Here is a 19,768-nt window from a genome sequence, read left to right as displayed (position 1 = left end):
TGACGATGCGGGGGTCCCCTGCCCGGGTGGCGCGGGCCGGGCCGTGCGCACTTGGCGGCTGTTCAGCCTCTGTATGAGCTGCCCACCCAGGGGTGCAGCTCCTGCGCGCTCCAGGTGAAGCGTGGCTGGCCGCGCCCGGATTCGCCCCGGCCCCGCGGCCCCAGCTGCGCGCGCTCCAGGCGGGAGGGCTCCGGTCGGGGTCGCGGACCCGGGCGCGCGGAGCCCGGTGCGGGAGCCCCGGTGACGCACCAGTGACGTTGGCGGCGGCAGGCGGGATTTCCCGGCCCCTCCCGGGAGCTGGGCGAGACCCCGCCACCGAGTGGGCGCGGCCAGAGCCTAGCGCAGGAGGCGAGAGCTAGGGTCGCCACTGGGCATCAGGGGCCTGGCGCGGACGCGCACTGCAGACCGAGGAGCCTGAGCCCCCCGACTCCCGCGCCCCGCCCCAACCGCGCGGTCTCTCCCTGGCCCCGCGCCGCGATGCCACTCGGCCTGGCCGCCCCCCGCGAGCGCCGCGCCAGAGCCCCCACCCGCGCGTGAGCGGCGCCCTCGGCCTGCGCCCACTGCGGTAAGTGGCGCCCGCGGCCGGCCGGGTCCCCGGGCAGCAGGGGAAGGCGAGGGGCCGCGTCGGGGCAGCCTCAGCCCTCCGCCGGCGAGCTCGGGGCGAGCCGGGAACCGGAGGGAAACTCGGGCGGGAAAGTGTCCGAACTGGAGAAACGGTTCCGGCGCCTGGGTCGATCTGAAGCTGCCAACGGCGGCACGCGACACAAAGACTTGTGGTTCTCGGCCGCTCGCTCCAGCCCATCGGGCGCAAGTCTGCGGCCGCGGGGTTCCCCGCAGCGCGACCCTCCTGCCGAGCTGGGCAGGTCCACACAGCCCGCTCCGAGCACCCGGGCTTACAGAGGTCCGGCGCGGGCGGAGGCTCCGGGGACCCCTTTAACATACGTGGGTCGTGGAGCGTTTGCTGATCCTTCGACAGGGACGTCCTCGGTGCAGAGGACCTTAGAGGAAGGAAGTCATTTTGTTGGGGGGCAATGGCGAATGCCTGTGGAAGCCCTCTTGATTCCCCCGCGCAGAACACCGACCTCGGGAGCGGTCCGCGGAGGCTGCAGACCCAGGTTCTCTACTCTATGGCGTCTGTCCCCGCGGCTGGTGCTGAAATGTGCTGAGCTCCTAACGTGCGCACCCAACAGCGTTGGGGGAGCTTTGGTTTAATTTTTTAATCGCTTCGAAAATAATGAGAGTAGGAGACAGAGGTATGATTGGGAAGGAATCCTTAATTTAGACGGCTCTGCTTCTTTTCGTGTATTTTAAGCTAAGGATGTTAGAAAACCCCCAAAAGGGTAACTTCGATCAAGTGATATCATGCATCTTGGCCACCGGGTCTGGTACCTTCTTGGCCAGCTCCCACAGCTGCGGGTTCTTTTCCTTTTCTGTTGCCTCCCAAATCTGTACAAGGCTGGCATAGAGCAGGCAGATTCAGCCAGAGCCGAATATGAAGGCCTTCTGAGCTGTGCCTATGTTCCCTTTTTAACGTGCTAGTCCTGTTTTCTGCTCAAGAGCAAGGTGTGATGGTTCCCACGGTGGCACAGGGAAATTCAGCGGCAAATGCCTCACAGCCACAGCGAGGACGCCTGGTGCTGTGGCTGGCTTCTCCATTCCTAGTGCAACAACCCCTTTTTCTGATGTGTGCCTGCAGCAGAGAAAGGGAGACAGGCCACCATCCGATCTGACCCTGTTCCCTGCGAGAAGGCTACTGTGCAAACAGCTGGGTAATAAAGCCTTTTCAGTCCTTAAAATCAAGACAAGGCACCTGTAAGCTATTTGTTCTTTTTGTGAGGTTGGCTTAGCCCTCAGTCATGGTAAGAGATGGCCACTGCACTGGATAGACAAGAGGTGTTGATGTAAACCAAGGTCTGTTTCATAGAGGGCACTGGTGGTGGGGTTATTTGGCTCAAATAACTGCAGGGGGCTTCCTGTTTGCTCCTCCACCATCCTTAGTTCCAATCCTTATTCTCCTTTAATTGAAATTGCCCAGAGGAAGGCTGTGGAAGATGTCTGGCTGAGAAACAGCAGCAGAATGGTCATTCCCAGCAGTCCTGTGATTGGCCAGGAAGCTGCCTTGCACATGCCTATGCTGATCCTTTAGAGGAACCAGAAAAGAGCTTTCCAATGCTCATGTCACAGGTTTAAAAGTAAAAGGGACAGCCCCCAAGGCCCCATCTCAGTGCATCTTTCAAAATGGTGGAACAGCAGGTGGGAATGTGGACCCTTGTCCCTGGGGAAGTACTCGTCCATGCTGACTCAGGAGGATAGGACACTTGGGATTGAGGGGTGATCGTGTGCCACTTCCCCCACACACACACAACTGGCACCTGGGCAAGGGGCCACCAAAGAGCAGAGAGAACTTGAAAGTCTACACCAACAATCTTTTTTTAATTTATTGCCACATCTCATTATCATTTTTTTTCTCAGTTTGTAGAGTAAAGCATGCCTAATAATGTGTATCAGAAGATTGTCCTTTTCTTTATGGAATTTTGAAACATTGCCTTTCAAATGTTACCTGTTTTTTACTCTCAGAACAATTTTATGAGCTTCTAATCTTGCTGATTTCCTTTTTTAATATTTATTTTTTAGTAGTAATTGGACACAATACCTTTATATATTTATTTTTATGTGGTGCTGAGGATTGAACGCAGGGCCTTGCACATGCTAGGTGAGTGCTCTACCGCTGAGCCACCACCGCAACCTGCTGATTTCCTTTTTTAATTTGGCATTTGTATTCACTGTAGAGAAACTCGGGCACGGTAACTTTTATTATCCTATACAAAGGTTATTTGTTCAGCATTTAACTTCATAAATACTACAAAAATATGCCATCAGCAGTGACTAGGACAAGATATTTTAACTGAAAGTTAGAAAGAAACTAAATGAGTATCAGAAAAGGCAAATGAGGAGGTGAAGCACAGGACACTGCCCCCTCCAAGGCATCAATTAGCTCGTTAAAAGCATAAACAATAAGCCAGGGACCTGAAATAACTGGCCAGAGTGAATGCACAAGTGACATTCTCACTCAGGGAAGGAAATGGAAGTGGGAATTACTTCAGAGAAAACAGTGGGTACCAAAGAGATGCATGTACTGAGCCAGGGGAGCCTCTGGGGTCTCTGGCTGCCAGGAGCTTTGACTGGGTCAGAGGCCAGCTGGAGTGTCAGCGGGTCTCCCGCTGGTGGGGGAGTTGTGTTGAAGCCAGGGCACTCCGCATGAAAGAGCCCTGGGTGCACAGAAGTGAGCACACATAAGTGGTGGTGGGGAAGCTGTTCGTCCTGTCTGCAGGCAGATCCATGAAGGCCTGACCCAGGAGAGCAGGCAGGGGTGGGAGCCCAGGTAAGTGGCAGCAGGGGGAGGAAGGGCCTGTCATTGCCTTGGGCGGGATGTAACTGACAGGTGATTTCCCTTGATCCTCATGTGGTACCTGCAAGGTTTCAGTTTTGCAAAAACAACAACAGTGATGTTGTTGGGTGTCCTCTCTGTCCAAGAGTGTTGGCAGGGTATCGGATGGGTGACAGGGATTTTTACCAACAAAGGAAAGCATGATGTAAAATGATGAGCAAAAGTGATTGAGACAGAGGGCAAGGGCCAGGACGAGGGAGTGAGTGGGCAGAACCCACCCTGGGAGGAGACCTGGGCTCCTTTCCATGGATGAGGATTTTTTCCTCTTTCTCCTTAAATTTCTCAGGTCATTTCTGATTGACTGGGTTGGCCCTCTGTAGTGGGTCAGGTATTTATGAGGCTGTACAAGGTCCCCCAGAGATGGAAGTAATGCTGTAAGTACCTCTGCGCAGTGCTGAGCAGCAGCTGTGCCCAAGCTGGCACTGGCTGCCCAGCCGCCTGTCTTGCTTGTCCTGTGGCTCCTCCTGCTGAAGGCACTCCTGACTGATTCGAAGCCGTGGCCTTGTCTTTGAGCCCTCCCCATGGTCATCAGGGGAAACTCTTATTCAAGCACCTCCACAGTTACATCAAAGGTGCTAACATTGAGAAACAGGAGTTCCCCAAACCCTGCCACCAGGCCAACCTCATTCACTTTTGGTGTTCAATATGTAATATTGAAGGGTTTCTACCATAACAGGGCCCAGTGTGGAGGTCCAGTTGGGCTTATAAGATGGGCAAGGAAGAGCACAGGGGAGCACAGCCGGCCTGGCAGCTGAGGCAGTGCCTCCACATGGCCCCACACAGCTGAGTAGGACTTTCCAAGCTTTCCTGGTAGAAGGCCCAGCAGTAGTGACCTGGGCTTTGGGGTCTCCTGGAAGTTCAAGGCAGAGGATAAGAAGGCCCCGAAGCCAAGGTATGGAGGCTATTGAGTGTTTAATGGTACCCATGGGTGTTCTGAGGGAGTGGGGATCCAGAGCAGCTGTCACAAGTGGGACTAGCCTTGCCCTCCAGCTGGGTCTGCTGTGTGGTCAGGGATGCTCTGGTGCAGCATCCCCAGGATACTCTGGCCCCAGCTCTGTCAGCCCTCTGTCTGATCAGAAGTGGAGGGCCAGGTGGGCATTGGTGTCTAGGGACCCCAGGGTCTCCAATTTGGGCTGAGGGGTGTGACATGATCTGGTTTTGTGAATGGAGCTGGGCAGGTAGAGAGAAGACATACACCTTGCCATATGAGGACGTGGCTTCCGGGGGCTCGCAGGTCTGTTGCTGAGCAGAGGTCTGGCTGCACAGCCTGGAGGGTGGAGGTGGTGGTACCCAGGTGAAGCTGTGTGGTGCACAGGATTGCCTAGGGATCCCTAAGGCCTGGTAAACCATGTAGGAGCCCCACATTTCAAAGGACAGATGTGAAGTTTAGGGCAAACCAAAACCTTCTATGAAATGCATGCTGTTTCTAAGACAGGCACTCTCAGGGCGGATGCCCTCAGGAGAGACCCCTGGGCCCTACCTCCAGCTGCCCATCCCCAGAGCGACTGCAAAGCAGCAGCACACTCGCCAGGCCTCTCTCCTGAATGACTCATTCTGCCTGTGGTCAAGCAGAAGCAGCTCTGCCTCTTGTACATGGTTCCTTTGTCCCCTGTTGCTGCTGCATGTGGCCTGCTGGCACCAGCCTCTCACTCTGTGTCTACACAGGGAGCTAATTTGTTAGCCTTTGGAGCATGAGCATCTTTAGCGGAGGAAGAGTTTTCAGTTTCTGTTTCACTCAAACCTCTTCATTACCTTTTCCCACCTGCGCATTCTGGGACCCCAAGGTGGATAGCTGGATCCTGCTTCCAAGTAACCATGGCAACATGCCTGGGCCACCTGCTGAACAGCCCAGGACCCAGGCCTGAGCTCGGCCTCCCTGGGCCTCATCCCACCCATGGTTTCTTGGAGGGGCCTCTGTGGGCAGTGGTGATGGCTCTGGGTCTGGCTGTACTTCCTAAGCCTAATGGTGCAGCCGTGGACACAGGCAGGCCACTAGGGTAAGCCAAATCCCACCCTCAGGGTTTACTTTTAGTGAGGACGCACCAGTAAGAAGTCAGGAAAGCAGACATAACTTAACAAACGAGCATCTCAAGACAGCGCTGAGTGCCTATGAGAAAACGAGTTAAGGAGGGGTCAGGATGCCCGAGAAAGGTGTTGTACAAGTAAATGGGCTGCTCCTGGCAGGACATGTGTGATCTGAGACCAGAGGGCCTCCCTAGTGAGCCAGAGAAATGCAAGTGTGGGGCCCATAGGCAGCTGTGTGTCCCCCATCCCCACCCCTAATGAGAGGAGGCTACCTTAATCGAGAGGAGCACTGGGTAATGTGACAAGCTGGAGGAAGAGATGGAGGTTCTTGGAGCAAAATAGCAAATACAAGAGGTAGATCTTTCTGACTCTGAAATGGACCTTTTGGCAGCTGATGGTTCTCTGGAAGCCTCACCAGTCCACACTGTGGCTCAGGGGCTCAGTGACTCCTGACCAGCTAGACCCCAGGTGGCAGTGAGAGATGGGAGAGACCAGGCCTGAAGGGGAGTTTGACCTGCCCTGGAGCCTCCAGAGGGTATCCCCAGAGGCTGGATCCAAGATACTCAGGCATGAAGAGGCCACCCTTAACTTCATCCTGCTGGGGCTCAGATGGGGCTGAGGACACGGTGGGGTAAGAGCAGTCCCACAAGCTCAGCTCGCTTTGCTGGGTGCATCTGAGTTTGTCAAGGATCCGGTTGCTTCTGGATCCTGTTGGTTTGACCCACCAGGTTTGGAACTACCTACTTGCAGCTCAGGCTATCTGTGACATCCATCTCTAAGCCTGGCTGTGCAAACTTCATACAGTGTTTTAAATACAGCTTCTCAGTCCTCCCCTTGGGCTTTCTGGCTCACAGGTCTGGGCTGGGGCTGAGGAACCCCTTTGAGCTTTACAGCCACCAGGATTGGAAAGCATTGAAGCAGAAGACTTTTGTGGGCCCTTCTTCCCAGCATCTGGTTACCACTGTCCTGCCTGAACACGCCCAGGGTTCTGTATCCTGTGCCAGCCGCTTCGGCCCTCACGCGGCTGTGGGCAGTGACGGCCAGTGAGCACAAGGCAGCTGCCACCCTGCGGGAGCCCAGGTCTCCTCTCCAGTCAGAATCTTGGGTCTGCCTTCCCCCGCCTTGGAGAAGAGAGTGCCTTCTCCTCAGGGCCCTGGCTGTCCCATCCTGCTGGAATCCTCTCCAGGGATCCTCAGGAGCCCAGGGAGAGGTCACCCTGCCTTTCCCTGCTGTCTTTCTAGTGGCTCTGGAATCCTCCCTTCCCCAGAGCCTTGTGTTCCCCAAACATCTGTCCTCGAATAGACCCAAAACCTCTGTGTCCACAGCCTGTTCCCAAGGACCTCAGGGCCCATGCTGGAGAAGACAAAGGTCCTGTTGGCTCCTCCCTGTCTTCCTCCTTCCCCTTGACACAATGGTGTGTCTGCTGGCCAGAGGAGGGCCAGGGACCAGGAACAGGGGTGCTTCCTGTCTGCAGCCAACTGGCCAGGATCCCCCGCCTCAGCTCATGCGATCAGTGAAACCAGGAGCCCTCAGGGTCCCCAATGTGAAGAAGAAAGGACCGTGGGATCTGTCACTTGGGTGCCTCCTGGCAGGGGGGTGACACCAGATTTCTAACTACCAACCGGCTGATTAAGGGAGGTAAAATCACCCCATCCTCCACCTTCAGCTTCCTTAGAGTCTGAGAGGCCTCTGAACCCAGGTGGCTCTGGGACCCCTGGAGGCCAAAGCCAGACTGCTACTTGGCAGGCCATGGACTGGGGCTGATTAGGAAGTGTGGACTCCAACAAGTTACTGAGTCAGTTACAAGTTTCATCACTGCTCTCAGGTGTTGAAAGTAAAGGACCGCCTTGAATGGAGGCTGCATTTTTTAAATTAATTTTAGGAGGGACCCAACTTCTGTTTAAGCCTTCGTGGCCTGAGACCCCTGGAATCAAGGTCTGCAGAGCCTTCTGTTTCTGGTTCCAAGATCCAGAAGTGATGCCAAGAGGTGGTGGGTTTTCTAAATATTTTGTGAGTTTTGGGCCACTGGCCTGGTTCTGCACCCACACACAGGACTTCAGAGCCAAGAGCTCCTCAGAGGAGGTGGTTCTGAGGCTGGCCCACCCTCCCCCAGACCAGCCTCACCACTGCACTAGCCTGAGCCCTCCCCTGGCCCCAGCCTCATTTTATCTGCTTCTCAGGTTTGGATGCTGGTCTTTTTATCCTGCCTTGATGCTGTGAAGACTGCCTGAGCAGAACCATGGGGACACTTGGCTGACTTTGTGTGGTCTGGTCCTGGTTGGACTTGCAATCCCAGGGGCTCCTCCACTGGCACCTGTTGACTGTGGGCTGAGAAGAGGAACGGCCCCTGGCAGGCTGCCTCCCTCCTGTGCCCATTCCTGGCTCAGAAGTAACTGTGTCACTCAGGCACTATGCAAGGCACAGAGGTCAGATCCTTCTGTCTGTGGCTTTGGCTGCTGGGAGGAGGTAGGATTTGCCATTTGCCACCACTACTCAGAGACAAGCCACTACCAACAACCACATCACAGGATCTGCAGCAGGCTGTCAACACAGTGAAGAAAAACATTGTGAGGCTCCCTGTCTTTCCTGGAAAATATCCAGATTATTTTCAGACTTATTTAATGTGTTCCTTTTTTTTTTTTTTTCCACTGCTGGTAAAATATTCTCTTCCCTGCGTGATATAATTGAGCAACACAGACGAGTCTACCTGCAAGGTATGAGTAACCACCTCTGGGAGTGCTCTGTAACAAATGATCTGGGTGTCAGTGGGTGAGAGCCTTCCATGTCAGCTTCCTAACTCTTTGAAGGCAGTTGCCTTTGAGTAGTCTTGCAAATTACTTGAATTCAGAGTGAAAATGATATTACTGGGTTCATTTCCTTTTTCCTTTCAGGATCAAGACATTAAGTTGTTATCTAATCTCAAAAAAAGGCAGGTGACAATATCTAGTAGCCCCGGAATTTGCCAGCCTGTGTCATTGATCCTGTTCCCATAGGAAGTATTTTCTTGATTCTAATTATTTTGGGGCAAGAGGATGACAGACTGTTACAAAAAGGAAGACGGAAATGCAGAGAGGCAGATAACGCGCTCCAGGTCTCACTAGTAATTGGAAATAGAAACAGGATTGAAAGCAGGTCTCCTGACTACTTATCCATTTTTTTTGTACAGGAAAAATTATTTTTTCTAAAATAATTCACAGATGCTCAAGCTGCATCTCCAGAGCCAGCATCCCACCTGTCCCTATGTCACCATGAGGGAGAGTTCTTTTACTCAGTTCTGGCAACACTTCCTGCAGCCAAGGTGTGCATGTGCTGAGCCTTGTCCTCCATCCTGTTCCATTCCATCTGGGACGTGAATCATCTCCATCGAGTGTATTCATGCTGTATATGCTACCCTTCTGTTAATGTTTTTGTAGCCTTTTTACTGCTCTGACCGAAAGACCTGAAAGAACAATTTTAGAGGAGGGAAAGATTATTTGGAGCTTATGGTTTCAGAGATCTCAGTCCATGGTTGGCTGGCTCCAATGCTCTGTGCCCAAGTGAGGCAGAACATCAAGGCAGAAGAGGAAGGCAGCTCAGGACATGAATAATCAGAAAGCAGAGAGACTAAGCTTTGATCAGCAGGGACAAAATATAAACCCCACAGGCACACCCCCAGCAACCTATCTCCTCCAGCCACACCCCACCTTTCTACAGTTGCCACCCAGTTAATCCAGTCAAGTGGATTAATGCACTGATTGGGTTAAGCCTCTCATAACCTGATCACTTCTCATCAAAGCTTTCTTGCATTGTCTCACACATGAGCTTTTGGGGGACACCTCACATCTAAATCGCAACAGTAAGTCACTTGGTAACTGCCTCATGAGATGAACCATTGCAGTATCTCCTGCTGTGTTCAAGTACAAACACACTAAACTTCATCACCGGTACGTATGACCATTGAGGTTCCCCGTACACAGTGTACATTGAGGGTTCTGTGCTGTCCATGGTTTCAGGCATCCACTGGGGCTTGGAATGTCCTCATAGCTAAGAAGAGACCACAGGGTGTGAGCAGAGAGAGGGTCGTGGATTGGCAATGGCAGATGGCAGCAGTTCAGCCTGCTGAGGGTATGAGGAGAAGATTTGCAAGGCACGCTGTGATTGGGTGAAGTGGAATCCCCGTTAAGGTCAGCTTGTGGCTTCTGATTGGTTCAGCTGAAATTGCCTCTTGCTGTCGACACGGAGTTGGGTTTGCTTGGTCTCCCGCGGTACAGGAGCTGCTGGCTTTGACGACCTCTCTGAACAGTCTCATGAGGGAATTCGTAAAGATCACCAGCCTCTTTCATGAGTGTGCATTGGGTTTTGTGGAGGCCAAAACACACAGCGGAGCACCATCGGCATTAACAGATAAATCCCAGGAAAGCATATGGCAGCATGCGCATATGAATGTAAATGTTTTTAAATAGGAACGACTACTGTATGCATTATTTAGAGATATATACATATGTTTGAAAGGAAACAGACATATGGGACTCATCCACCAAATTCAGGCTAGTGACAGCGGGCCAGGCACTCTGTTAAGGAGAGGTGCCCGGAGACCTCAGGCGTTGCATTGTGTTTCATAGTCCAGGTGGTGGATAAATCAATGTGTTGGCTTCTCTACAAAGTATATGTGGGTCCCAGACATTCCTTAATGAGAAGTAGGTTGGAAATTGTCCAATTCACTTGCCTAGGAGAATATGGGAGAAATAACAGTCAAGATGAGTAGATCAGAGGGATGCTCCTAAAAACCTCAGTGCATGGCCTGTGCTGCTGCTCTGTGCATACTGAAGCCTGACGTCCAGGGGTCGTTTCCCAACTCACAGCTGCCCAGACAGCAGATCATGGCTCCACCAGGAGCCCTAGGAAGAGAATCCAGTGATCAGTGGCCAGAGAGGTCCACACGGGGAAGTGGACATGTAGAAGGGCCAGTTCCTGCAGCAGCTACCAACTGCCCCATCCTAAGAAAACTTTGTGTCTGACCCCAGCAGCAGAAACCAGCCAGAGCCTTACAGGAGAGGGGGTTTAGGGTCATAGGGAAGTTCACGGGCCCAACATGGCTGCAAGAGCTTTGAATGAAAGCCAGCTCAGGCTTCTGGAGACGGGGATTGGGGACCATGGGACGAGGTCTCCATCACCTCTGAACCCATCCCCCAGGGCCAGTGGACATTATCTCACTGCCCTATGTCCACGGACCTCGCAAGGAGCACACTGGGGAGAGAGCTTGAGAGGGCCTGAGCAGTCACGTGGCCACACTGCCCCAGTGAGGCTGAACTGTGCTCCGCTAAGCTGACCAGTCTTGGAATTTCTTCCAGCCTATTGATCCTTGGTGTTTTTTAATAGTGAACTTATTTAATATTCTGAATTGGCACCTATACACAGGAGTCAGTACAGAAACCTGTCTTTACCTCCCTGGATTCCGAGGAATTTTACAGATGTGGTTGCTACTACCTCCGGTTATCCCCTTTTATTCTAGTTGGAAAACAATCTAAAATTCTTCACTAAGTTTTGATTTTTGAAGGAGTCATAATATTAAGGCTACTATATATATATTTTATGGAATGAAATCAGAATATAAACAAAAAAACTATCTCAACTGAAATAATTAAATTAACTTAGAGGTGATTTTAACTTCATATTTCCCCATGGAGTTTGGATACTTTTATAATGCACACTTATTTAGGGATGGGGAAGCTGAGTCCATTTGGAAGTAAGCACCCCCCCCCATTCCCCACTTTCTCTTAGTTTATTTGTGCTCCTAGAACAAAGTACTTGAGCTTTGGGTAATTTAGAAACAACAGAAAGTTATTTCTCATGGTTCTGGAGGCTGGGAAGTCCAGGGTCAAGATTCTGGCAAGTTCAGGTTCTTGTGTAGACCTACCTGTTCCCCTTAGATGGTGCCACCTAGATGTCCTTATATGGCAGGAGTGATAGTTGTGTCCTTGCGTGACTGCAGGAAAAGGCCCAGTTACTCCTCTCAGCCCTTCGTGGGTCACTAATCCACTCGGGAAAGTGGCACCCACAGGACTCACCCAGTTTTCCACTGGCCCAACTCCTCACATCACACTTTGCTATGTGAATTTCGGGGGAGGCACACATTTCAACCTTCGCCCCTCCAGCAGAACTATTGGGTCATGGCTAGCCACGCTTGAACCTCTCCGTCAACACCACTGTCCTGTCTGCCCCCATGTATTCCTTTGCAGAGAAAAAGAGTTGAGGCTGGTTTCTTCCATTCGATTCAATGATTCAAACACCTGTGGAATGTGAGCACCTTCACTAGGTGCTCTGGGGTGTAAAGGTGAACCTGACAAGCCCCCATTCTAAAAAGAGCTGTCTTAGAAAGGAGGAAGACACGTCGGTCTGCCTAGCAGGTCTCAAGCTCACATGAGGTGGGGACAATCAGAAGCCCAGAAGTGGAGTGGACTGGCCCAGGGCTCAGGTCTAGGACCAGGGCTCAAGAAAGGTTGGAGGAAGCAGTTCATGAAGTAAGTGGAGGAGACTCTTCCCCCGAGGGAAGAAGAGCAGCAGGAGCAGGAAGGTGGGAAGTGCTCTCCCTGGGAGCAGACCAGGCAGGGGGTCAGCTGGGTTGGAATGGTGTCATTTTGAATAGCATATAGGAAAGTTTATTACCCATTTTTTAATGTTTTTTTAAGTTGTAGTTGGACACTGTACCTTTATTTTATTTATTTTTATGTGGTGCAGAGGATCGAACCTAGGGCCTGGCACATGCTAGACTAGCACTGCACTGCTGAGCCCCAGCCCCAGCCCCTGTTACCACGTTTTTAAAAGTCTCTTGTAATTGGCATTTGACATTTCTGAAGAATTATCCCAGCCACTGCATTTTAACCATTTATGTTTTTTGAAAACAATGGCCCCAGGGCTCTCTACAAACCCTCCTCCCCTGTTTACTGACTACTGCGGGCAAAGTCAAGCAGGTGTCACTTGGTCACTCCCAAAGACAGCAGTGCTGATTTAGTTCACAGAGGAGCTGCGCGTCCATCTCCTGGCCCTGCTCTGTCCTGCAGGGCTCAGGCGAGTTATTACAGAGGGGGCTGCGCAGTCCAGGACTGGGGACATGTTTCCAAGGAAATGAGCCATCAAAGAGGTGGCTGTAATGACCACTAGTGAGGTACAGAGCTGGGTGGTTGTGGAGGTTGGGGGTCTTTGACCGGTGAGTTGTGTGGAGCCCCAGATTCAAAGGCAGCCCAGGGCTCTGATGCCAAAGTGAAGGGGTTGGCCAGCGGCCAGGGGAGACCCACAGGCAAAGCTGCACTGGCTGTAGGGAGGCTGCCCTTGAAAGGGACCGCCGTCCAGCACCTGCCAATCAAAGTGAGTGGGCTGGTCAGAGTCTCAGTCCGAACACTCGGGTGTGGAGAGGATGATGTTGGATTTTCCTGACTCTAACAAGGCATGCAGCTGCCTGAGTGGCAGGCTGAGGTTGCCTCTGGGTCCCCCTGGACCATATGCAGGACCAGGGTGTTGGAGGTCCAGGGCCTTTTCATCCTTGAGGCATCTGTCTACTGGGTGACCCATGGGACACCATCAGCTGCTATGGGCTTTTTTAGGCTGGTGGCTATTGGTGTTGTTGGGCCCTGAATGGGGACACAGAACTCTCCCCAAGACTGCCCTGCTGCCTTCTGCCTAGGGCCCAAGTGGCCATTTTGTCCTGGGATCTCACCAAAGCCCCACCCCTTCCTGACAGTCCCCAACCACCCTGGTCCTGAGGCATCTCACTCTTCCTCCTGCTTCTGTCCTAGCCATTGTCCCCTCTAGACCCCGAATGCTTCCCTGTATTAGGCTTCTGGAAACAACTGCTAGAAGACTCTTGGGTGGAGTCTGTTTCTTAACCTGCCACACCCAGCTCCTCTTACAATGGGGAGGTACAAGTTAGCCTCTCAAAAAAACCATTAAATTCCTTATTTGCATTCTGTGTAGGCAAATAAGGAATTTGTTGTTGTTGTTGTTTTTAATACATCACCAGTTCAAGGTGTTAACGTCATGGAAGGCTTGCTGTTCCTGAGAGTCCCGGAAGGAGGCAGTCATAAGGTCCAGATTGTGGGATAAAGTGTGTGTGCGTCTCCATTGCCGGGTGCTGCATGCCCCTGTGGTGTTAGAGACTGCCACTTCCTGAGGCTCCTCTGCCAAGCAGTCTCCTAGATCCTTTGCTCCCATCTCATTTAATCTTCAGAACCACGCCATGTTGGGAGTGCAGCTGCACCTGTCCCACAGGTGTGAAAACCCAGCTTGGGAAGATTGGTGGCTTCTCCAAAGTCACAGTGCACAGTGCCAGAGCTTTCCCTGAGGTCAGCCGGTGGCCACGGTGCCTCCTTTTGTTGACCATAAGAAGACAGCCTCAGCTTTGGGTTCTGAATTGCTTGTCTTATGACAATACTGTCTGCAGCAATGGCCAGGGGAAAATCCTGTCCGGGCAGAGCATTTGCTCAGTAGACCGTGCGCTCGGGCTGGGCGGGGTGATTGCTGGCACCAGACAGCTCAAGGGAGCAGGGAAGAGGTACATGCATGGAAGGACTGGGATTAGGTGAGAACTAAGAGGTCTCCAATCGTGCGGCCTCACACTCGCAGAGCCCGGGGATGGAGAGCCTCTGAGTTCTCAGCTCAATGTGCCTTGTAGCCTTCACTTAGTTCAGGCTCTACCCAGGAGCTTTGAAAAGGCTAGGAAGGAAAACGAGCAAGAAGACAAGCCACAGACAGGGAGAAAATATTTGTAGGACATGTATAATGAAAGACTCACCCTAAATAGGCAAAGAACTCTTAAAATTCAGCAATAAGAAAACAAACAGCCCTGTTACAAAACGAGCAGACATTCTGAGCCAGCAGCAACTGACTCAAGAGGAGCAGATGGCACATCAGCCAGGCAAGGATGCACCACATCATGTGTCGTTAGGGAAATGCAAATGAAAACAGTTAACAAGATAGCACTATGCACTTACTACAGTGGCCCAAATCCAGAAGGCTGGGAACACCAGATGTCTGCCAGGACAGGAGCAGGAACTCTTGCTCATTGCTGGTGGAAATGCAAAACAGAGTGACCACTTTGGAAGACAGTTCGGCAGTCTCTTACAAATCTACACCCCCTTTTACCATAAGATCTGGCAATTGCTCTCATCAGTATTTCCCTAACAAGTTGAGAACTTATTTTCACAAAAATCCTGCACATGAGTGTGTGTGGCAACCTTATTCATAATTGCAAAAATGTGGAAGCAACTGAGATGCCCTTTGGTCAGTGGGTAGATAAATAAAATGTGGTGCATCCAGACAACGGAACATTAGCACTAAAAACAAGGGTACTACTGGGCACAGTGGCAGATGCCTGGAGGCTGACACAGGAGGATTGCAAGTTTGAGGCCAGCCTCGGCAAGTTAGTGTGAGACCCAGTGTCAAATAAAAAGGACTGGGGATTTAGTTCACTGGTAAAGTGCCAGTGGGTTCAATTTACAGTACAAAAAAAAAAAAAAAAGGTTACTATCAAAACACGAAGACACGTAGGAACCTCAACTGCATATTGCTAAGTGAAAGAAGGCGGTATGCAGAGGCTGCATGACATTCTGGAAAGGGCCAAACTGTGGACACACTAAAAAGATAAGTGCCAGGGACCAGTGGGAGGGAGAATGGACAGGTGGTAGAGAGCTGGGACGTGTAGGGCAGGGGGTGCCCTGTGTGGCACTGTGAAGGCAGACCCCATGTTTACACATCGTGCAGACCCAGGGAATGTGCAACACCACGACAAATCCGAATTCACTCTGGGTCGTGAAGCTGTCGACGTTGGTTCACTGTCCCTAATGTACCACTCCAGGGCTGAAGGCCGGTTGTGGGGAGGCTGTGTGTTTGTGGGGACAAGAAGTTTGGGGAACCTGCTGTACTTTCCACTCAATTTTTCTGTGAATCTAAGCTGTTCTAAAAAAGAAATAAAATCTTACAAGGGCTGGGAAGGTAGATAGCAAGAGAAGTTTAGGAAGACGGAGGAGAAAGTGCTACCCCAGGGTACTGAGAGACCCAGGAAGGGGTGTTGTTCTGTGGCTGTGTGTAGGTCATAGGGTCTGTCTGCAGAAGGTGGCATTGCTGATCCTTCTTCCAGGCCCCAGAGGACCTTTGCCACATGAGGTCCTCACGGGCTTCTGGCAGTCCCTCCCTTCAGCTTGGCAGCTCCTGCGCTTGCGTCAGGGCCCCCATGAACCTCTTTTGGGATCAGTGGTCACCCAACCTTGAGAGAGCCAGCAGGAGGTCAGACACTCCCTAGGGGCTGAGGCTGAGGCTCACTGGCAGCTCCCCTCACCAATCCCTCAGGAGCTGTCTGAAAACCACACCCATGACCAAGACGCATACCAAGGTGGCAAAGGGACCTGGAGAGGAAGCGGTGGCAGAGCAGAGAGGACAGAGGAGCCTCCTTGATCTGTTCTCGTGCAGCACAGAAGTCCTAAGGGGAAACATGTGACATGGGAAATCACACACCCACCTGCACGCTCCACAATAAAATCATCCTGCTTTTAAGAAAGATTGAGTCTCCAGAAATGTGGAAATTGATGGTTTGCCCTAAAATCGTTTATGGAAAATTCATTCTTGCTGGATGATGCTAGGAGCTGGGATGTGACAGCATTTGTCCTTCCTTCAATTAAAATTACATTGAAGACTCAAAACTATCATTTTTCTCTGTCAGTCACTTCCCCATCTGTAAAAATAGCTTTTCTGTTGAAACAATGCCATGTGAAATGGAATTTGACATAATCTGACGTCCCTGGCTGCCTTCAAGGGATGGCAGAAGCTAAGGTCTTCAGACTTGTTTGTTCCAGCTGTCCTCTGGCAAAGGCCCAGGGGATCCTCCGGCTTCTCCCTTCAGCATTTAAAAAAAACCAGGGAGCCTTCATAGTTTTGCGATTGCCATTTTCAGATGTCCCTCCTGCCTCTTTAATGATAGATTCAGGTATAAAATAGAAACAATCACTCCATTGCTTTATCAGCCTTTGCAAGCCAGGAATACAGTGATGATCCAGGAAGATGAGGCCCTTCTCCCTGCCCAGCTGCTGCTTGGCCGTGAGACAGACTGAAGGATGCACAGGAGGGCTGTGCATCTTGAGCTGAATTTAAAGGGTGAGAGAGGTCAGGGAAGATTTGGAGGTCAGCACAGCCCACCACATTATGAGAGTGGAACTAGCATTAAGCAGAAAGGAAGGGCATTCTTGGCAGAGGGAATGGCGCACAGAAAGACCTGGGTGGAGCAGTCCCTCTGCAGCCTCAGCAACTTAACAAGGCCTTGAGCAACTCTGAGAGACCCCGTCTCTAAATGAAATTTAAAAAAAAAAAAAAGCGTGGGGATTTTACAAGAGAAGCAGAACTTGAGAAGTGACCCTAAGGGAGAAGCGCTTCGGTTTCCCCTTACTCTTGTGCTGTTGCCTGAGAGTGGGCCAGGAGCAGAACGGTAGTGTAGACAGCTAGTGCATCGATAGAAACCCTCATATCTGGCCAGAGAACCTGGGAAGGGAGCCCTTGAGGTCATTTTTCCCTTTTTCTCCTTTCTCCCATAGCCTTGCCCCAAGGGCAGGCTCCAGGTACAGAACTGCACAGTGGTGGCAGCATCTTGGGCCATATCTCCAAGATAAACCCTGTCTTTCCAGCAAAGAAAACAGGAAAGGGGGCTCTTGTGAACTGGAGAGTGTGGGAGGAGTCCTGGGGGAGAGAGAGTGGGAGAAGTGGATCATCTCATATGAACCCACAAAAGCCCCAGCCTCGCCCATGAGATGCACGTGCACAGGCTAGATCTAAAGCAGCTGAACAAAATTTTGAGAATCCAATCAAGATCCACATCAGTACTCAAAGCTTTGAGTAGTACATGCAGGGAATTGTACACACTTTAAAAACTTAAGAGAGGTTAGACTCTGACCTAACCACATATGAAAACATACTCCTGAACATCCCATGTGTCAAAGGGGAAATCACAAAGGAAACTAGAAATGTTTTGAGTTGATATCAAAATGTGTGAGTTTCAGTGCTTATGGGGAAATTTTCACCATTAAATGCTATTTTAGAAAAGAAGAAAGGTCTCAAATCAACGACTTCATCTTCCACTTTAAAAAGAGAGAGAGAGAAAATTAAACCGAAAGTAAGCAGAGAGACAGGAACTAATAAAGATAAGAATAGAAATCAGTGAAATTAAGGACAAACAATATTAAAAAATCAATTAAACCTACAGCTAGTTCTTTGACCCATAGCCAAATTGACAAAGAAAGAGAGAAGACAGATTATCAGTATCAGGAATGAAAGAGGAAACATCACTACAGACCCTACATACATAAAAAGAATATTTTCAAAAACTTTACATGAATTCAATAGCTAGAAGAAATGGACAAGCCCCAAGGAAGAGACAGCAATCAATCAGACTTATCACAAGAAGAAACAGGAAAATTGAATAGTCCTATTTCTACTAACAAAAGTGAATTCATAGTTAAAAACATTTTACAAAGAAAACTCTAGTCCTAGGTGACTTCACTGGGGAATTTTACCAAACATTTAAGGAAGAATGAGACTAATTCTAATTCCATCCAAATTTTCCAAATAATTGGCAGATGAAGAAACATATCCCAAATGATTTTCTGAGGCCAGAATTTTTCTAATACCAAACCCCAACAAAAACATTGTAAGAAAGCTGCAGACCAATATTCCTCATGAACATACACAGAAGTGTCCTCAACAGAATATTAACAAACTGTGCCCAGTTATGCGCAAGAGGGGCAAGACATCATCACCAGATGGGGTGGGTCTCAGAAATGAAAGGCAAGAAAAAGGCACAAGTGAGTTGGGAGGCTGCAGTAGTCCAGCACTCCTGTGACAGGTGAAAGGTGGGGGCACCAGAGATGAGGCTGAGAAGGAGCAAGAGGCCAGCCCTGGACAATGGTTTACAACCCTTCCTCCCCCGCTGCATGAGAAGACAACCTCGTGAGCCAGCTTCCTCTGTTACCCTGGATTGCTGCTGTCACAAACCACCAAACAACCTAAAACAACACAAATTGACTCCATGACAGTTCTAGAGGTCAGAAGTCCAAACGGGTCATCAGGGGCTGACCCCAAGGTGTGGCAGAGCTGTGCTCTTTCTGGAGGCTCCAGGAGAGATGCTTTTGCTTGCTCTTTCCAGCTTTCAGAGGCTGCTCGTGTCCTGGGATCCCTCTCCTTCAGGGCCAGCAGTGTCACAGCTTTACATCTCTCTGACACAAGTCTCGTGCTTCCCTCTTTCACTTTTAAGGGCAGTCGTGATTACAGTGGGCCTTACCAGGATGATTCATGATACCCTGCCCACCTTAAGAGGGTCAGCTGATCTGCCATCTTCACCCACCTTCTACCTTAGTTCCTCCTCGTCATGGAGCCTAACAGGTTTGCCGGTTCCTGGGTTGGGTCACGGACATTTGGGGGAAGGCTGTCACACCCCAGAAACCTGATGAGATTAACTGTATTGCTAGGCAACATTTCTTATGGTAAAGATGTGTCCCTTTGGTAAATTACATGTGAACTGGGAGTAGCTAGGAAGAAACCTTAAGTACCTGATGTAGAAACCACTCTGGAGTTTGGGCCGTTGCTATTGTCTGAAAGTTTGTCACGCACCGTTCATAAGTTAGGGCTTACCCTCAATGCGAGGCATTTAAGGACTGTAACACTGGGGGCCATGGTCACGGAGTTTGTCCCTGACGAGTGGCTTGTGCCTTACACAAGGGGCCTGAGGAAGCTGCATTTTGCCCCATGAGTACTGAGCGAGGAGCTGGCAGGTGGTGGGCTCAGATAGGGGACCTGCTGGAACCCACTGGTGATGACATCCCAATCTTGGATTTCCCAGCCCCAACAACTGTGAGAAAGACATTTCTGTTATTTAAAAGCTACCAAATCAGTTGGGCGCCATGGTGCACACCTGTAATCCCAATGGCTTGGGAGGCTGAGGCAGGGGGATTGCAAGTTCAGAGCCAGCCTCAGCAATTTAGCAAGGGCCTGAGCAACTCAGAGAGACCCTGTCTCTAAATAAAATATAAAAAGGGATAGGGATGTGGCTCCGTGGTTAAGCATCCCTGGGTTCAATCTTTGGTACCTAAAGGAAAAAAAAAAAAAAAAGCTACCCAATCTATGGCATCTTGTGGCAGCAGCCTGAAGGGACTAAGCCAGACTCCTGTTGAGGGCCCGCGTGGCTGTCACTGGAGCTGCGGCTCTTGTGAGAGGCACCTTCCTATGTAGATCTAATCTCCTCGCACCTCACCCTTCACGCGGGGCTACGGTCACTCCTGGCTG

The 19,768-nt window shown here is 50.8% G+C and overlaps 1 protein-coding gene across 1 annotated transcript in view; it reads left to right on the top strand.

Moving 5' to 3' along the window:
- The first annotated feature begins 212 nt into the window (after positions 1 to 212).
- Positions 213 to 19,768, top strand: part of Gng4 (G protein subunit gamma 4) — a 41,281-nt gene continuing 21,725 nt past the window's right edge. The window contains exon 1 of the mRNA XM_078023086.1: positions 213 to 565. The gene's annotated coding sequence lies outside the window, so the exon portion shown is untranslated. The remainder of the gene's footprint in view (positions 566 to 19,768) is intronic.

The sequence above is a fragment of the Ictidomys tridecemlineatus genome, chromosome 10, assembly GCF_052094955.1.
Source record: "Ictidomys tridecemlineatus isolate mIctTri1 chromosome 10, mIctTri1.hap1, whole genome shotgun sequence".
NCBI lineage: Eukaryota > Metazoa > Chordata > Mammalia > Rodentia > Sciuridae > Ictidomys > Ictidomys tridecemlineatus.
This window is presented reverse-complemented; position numbering and strand designations above follow the sequence as displayed.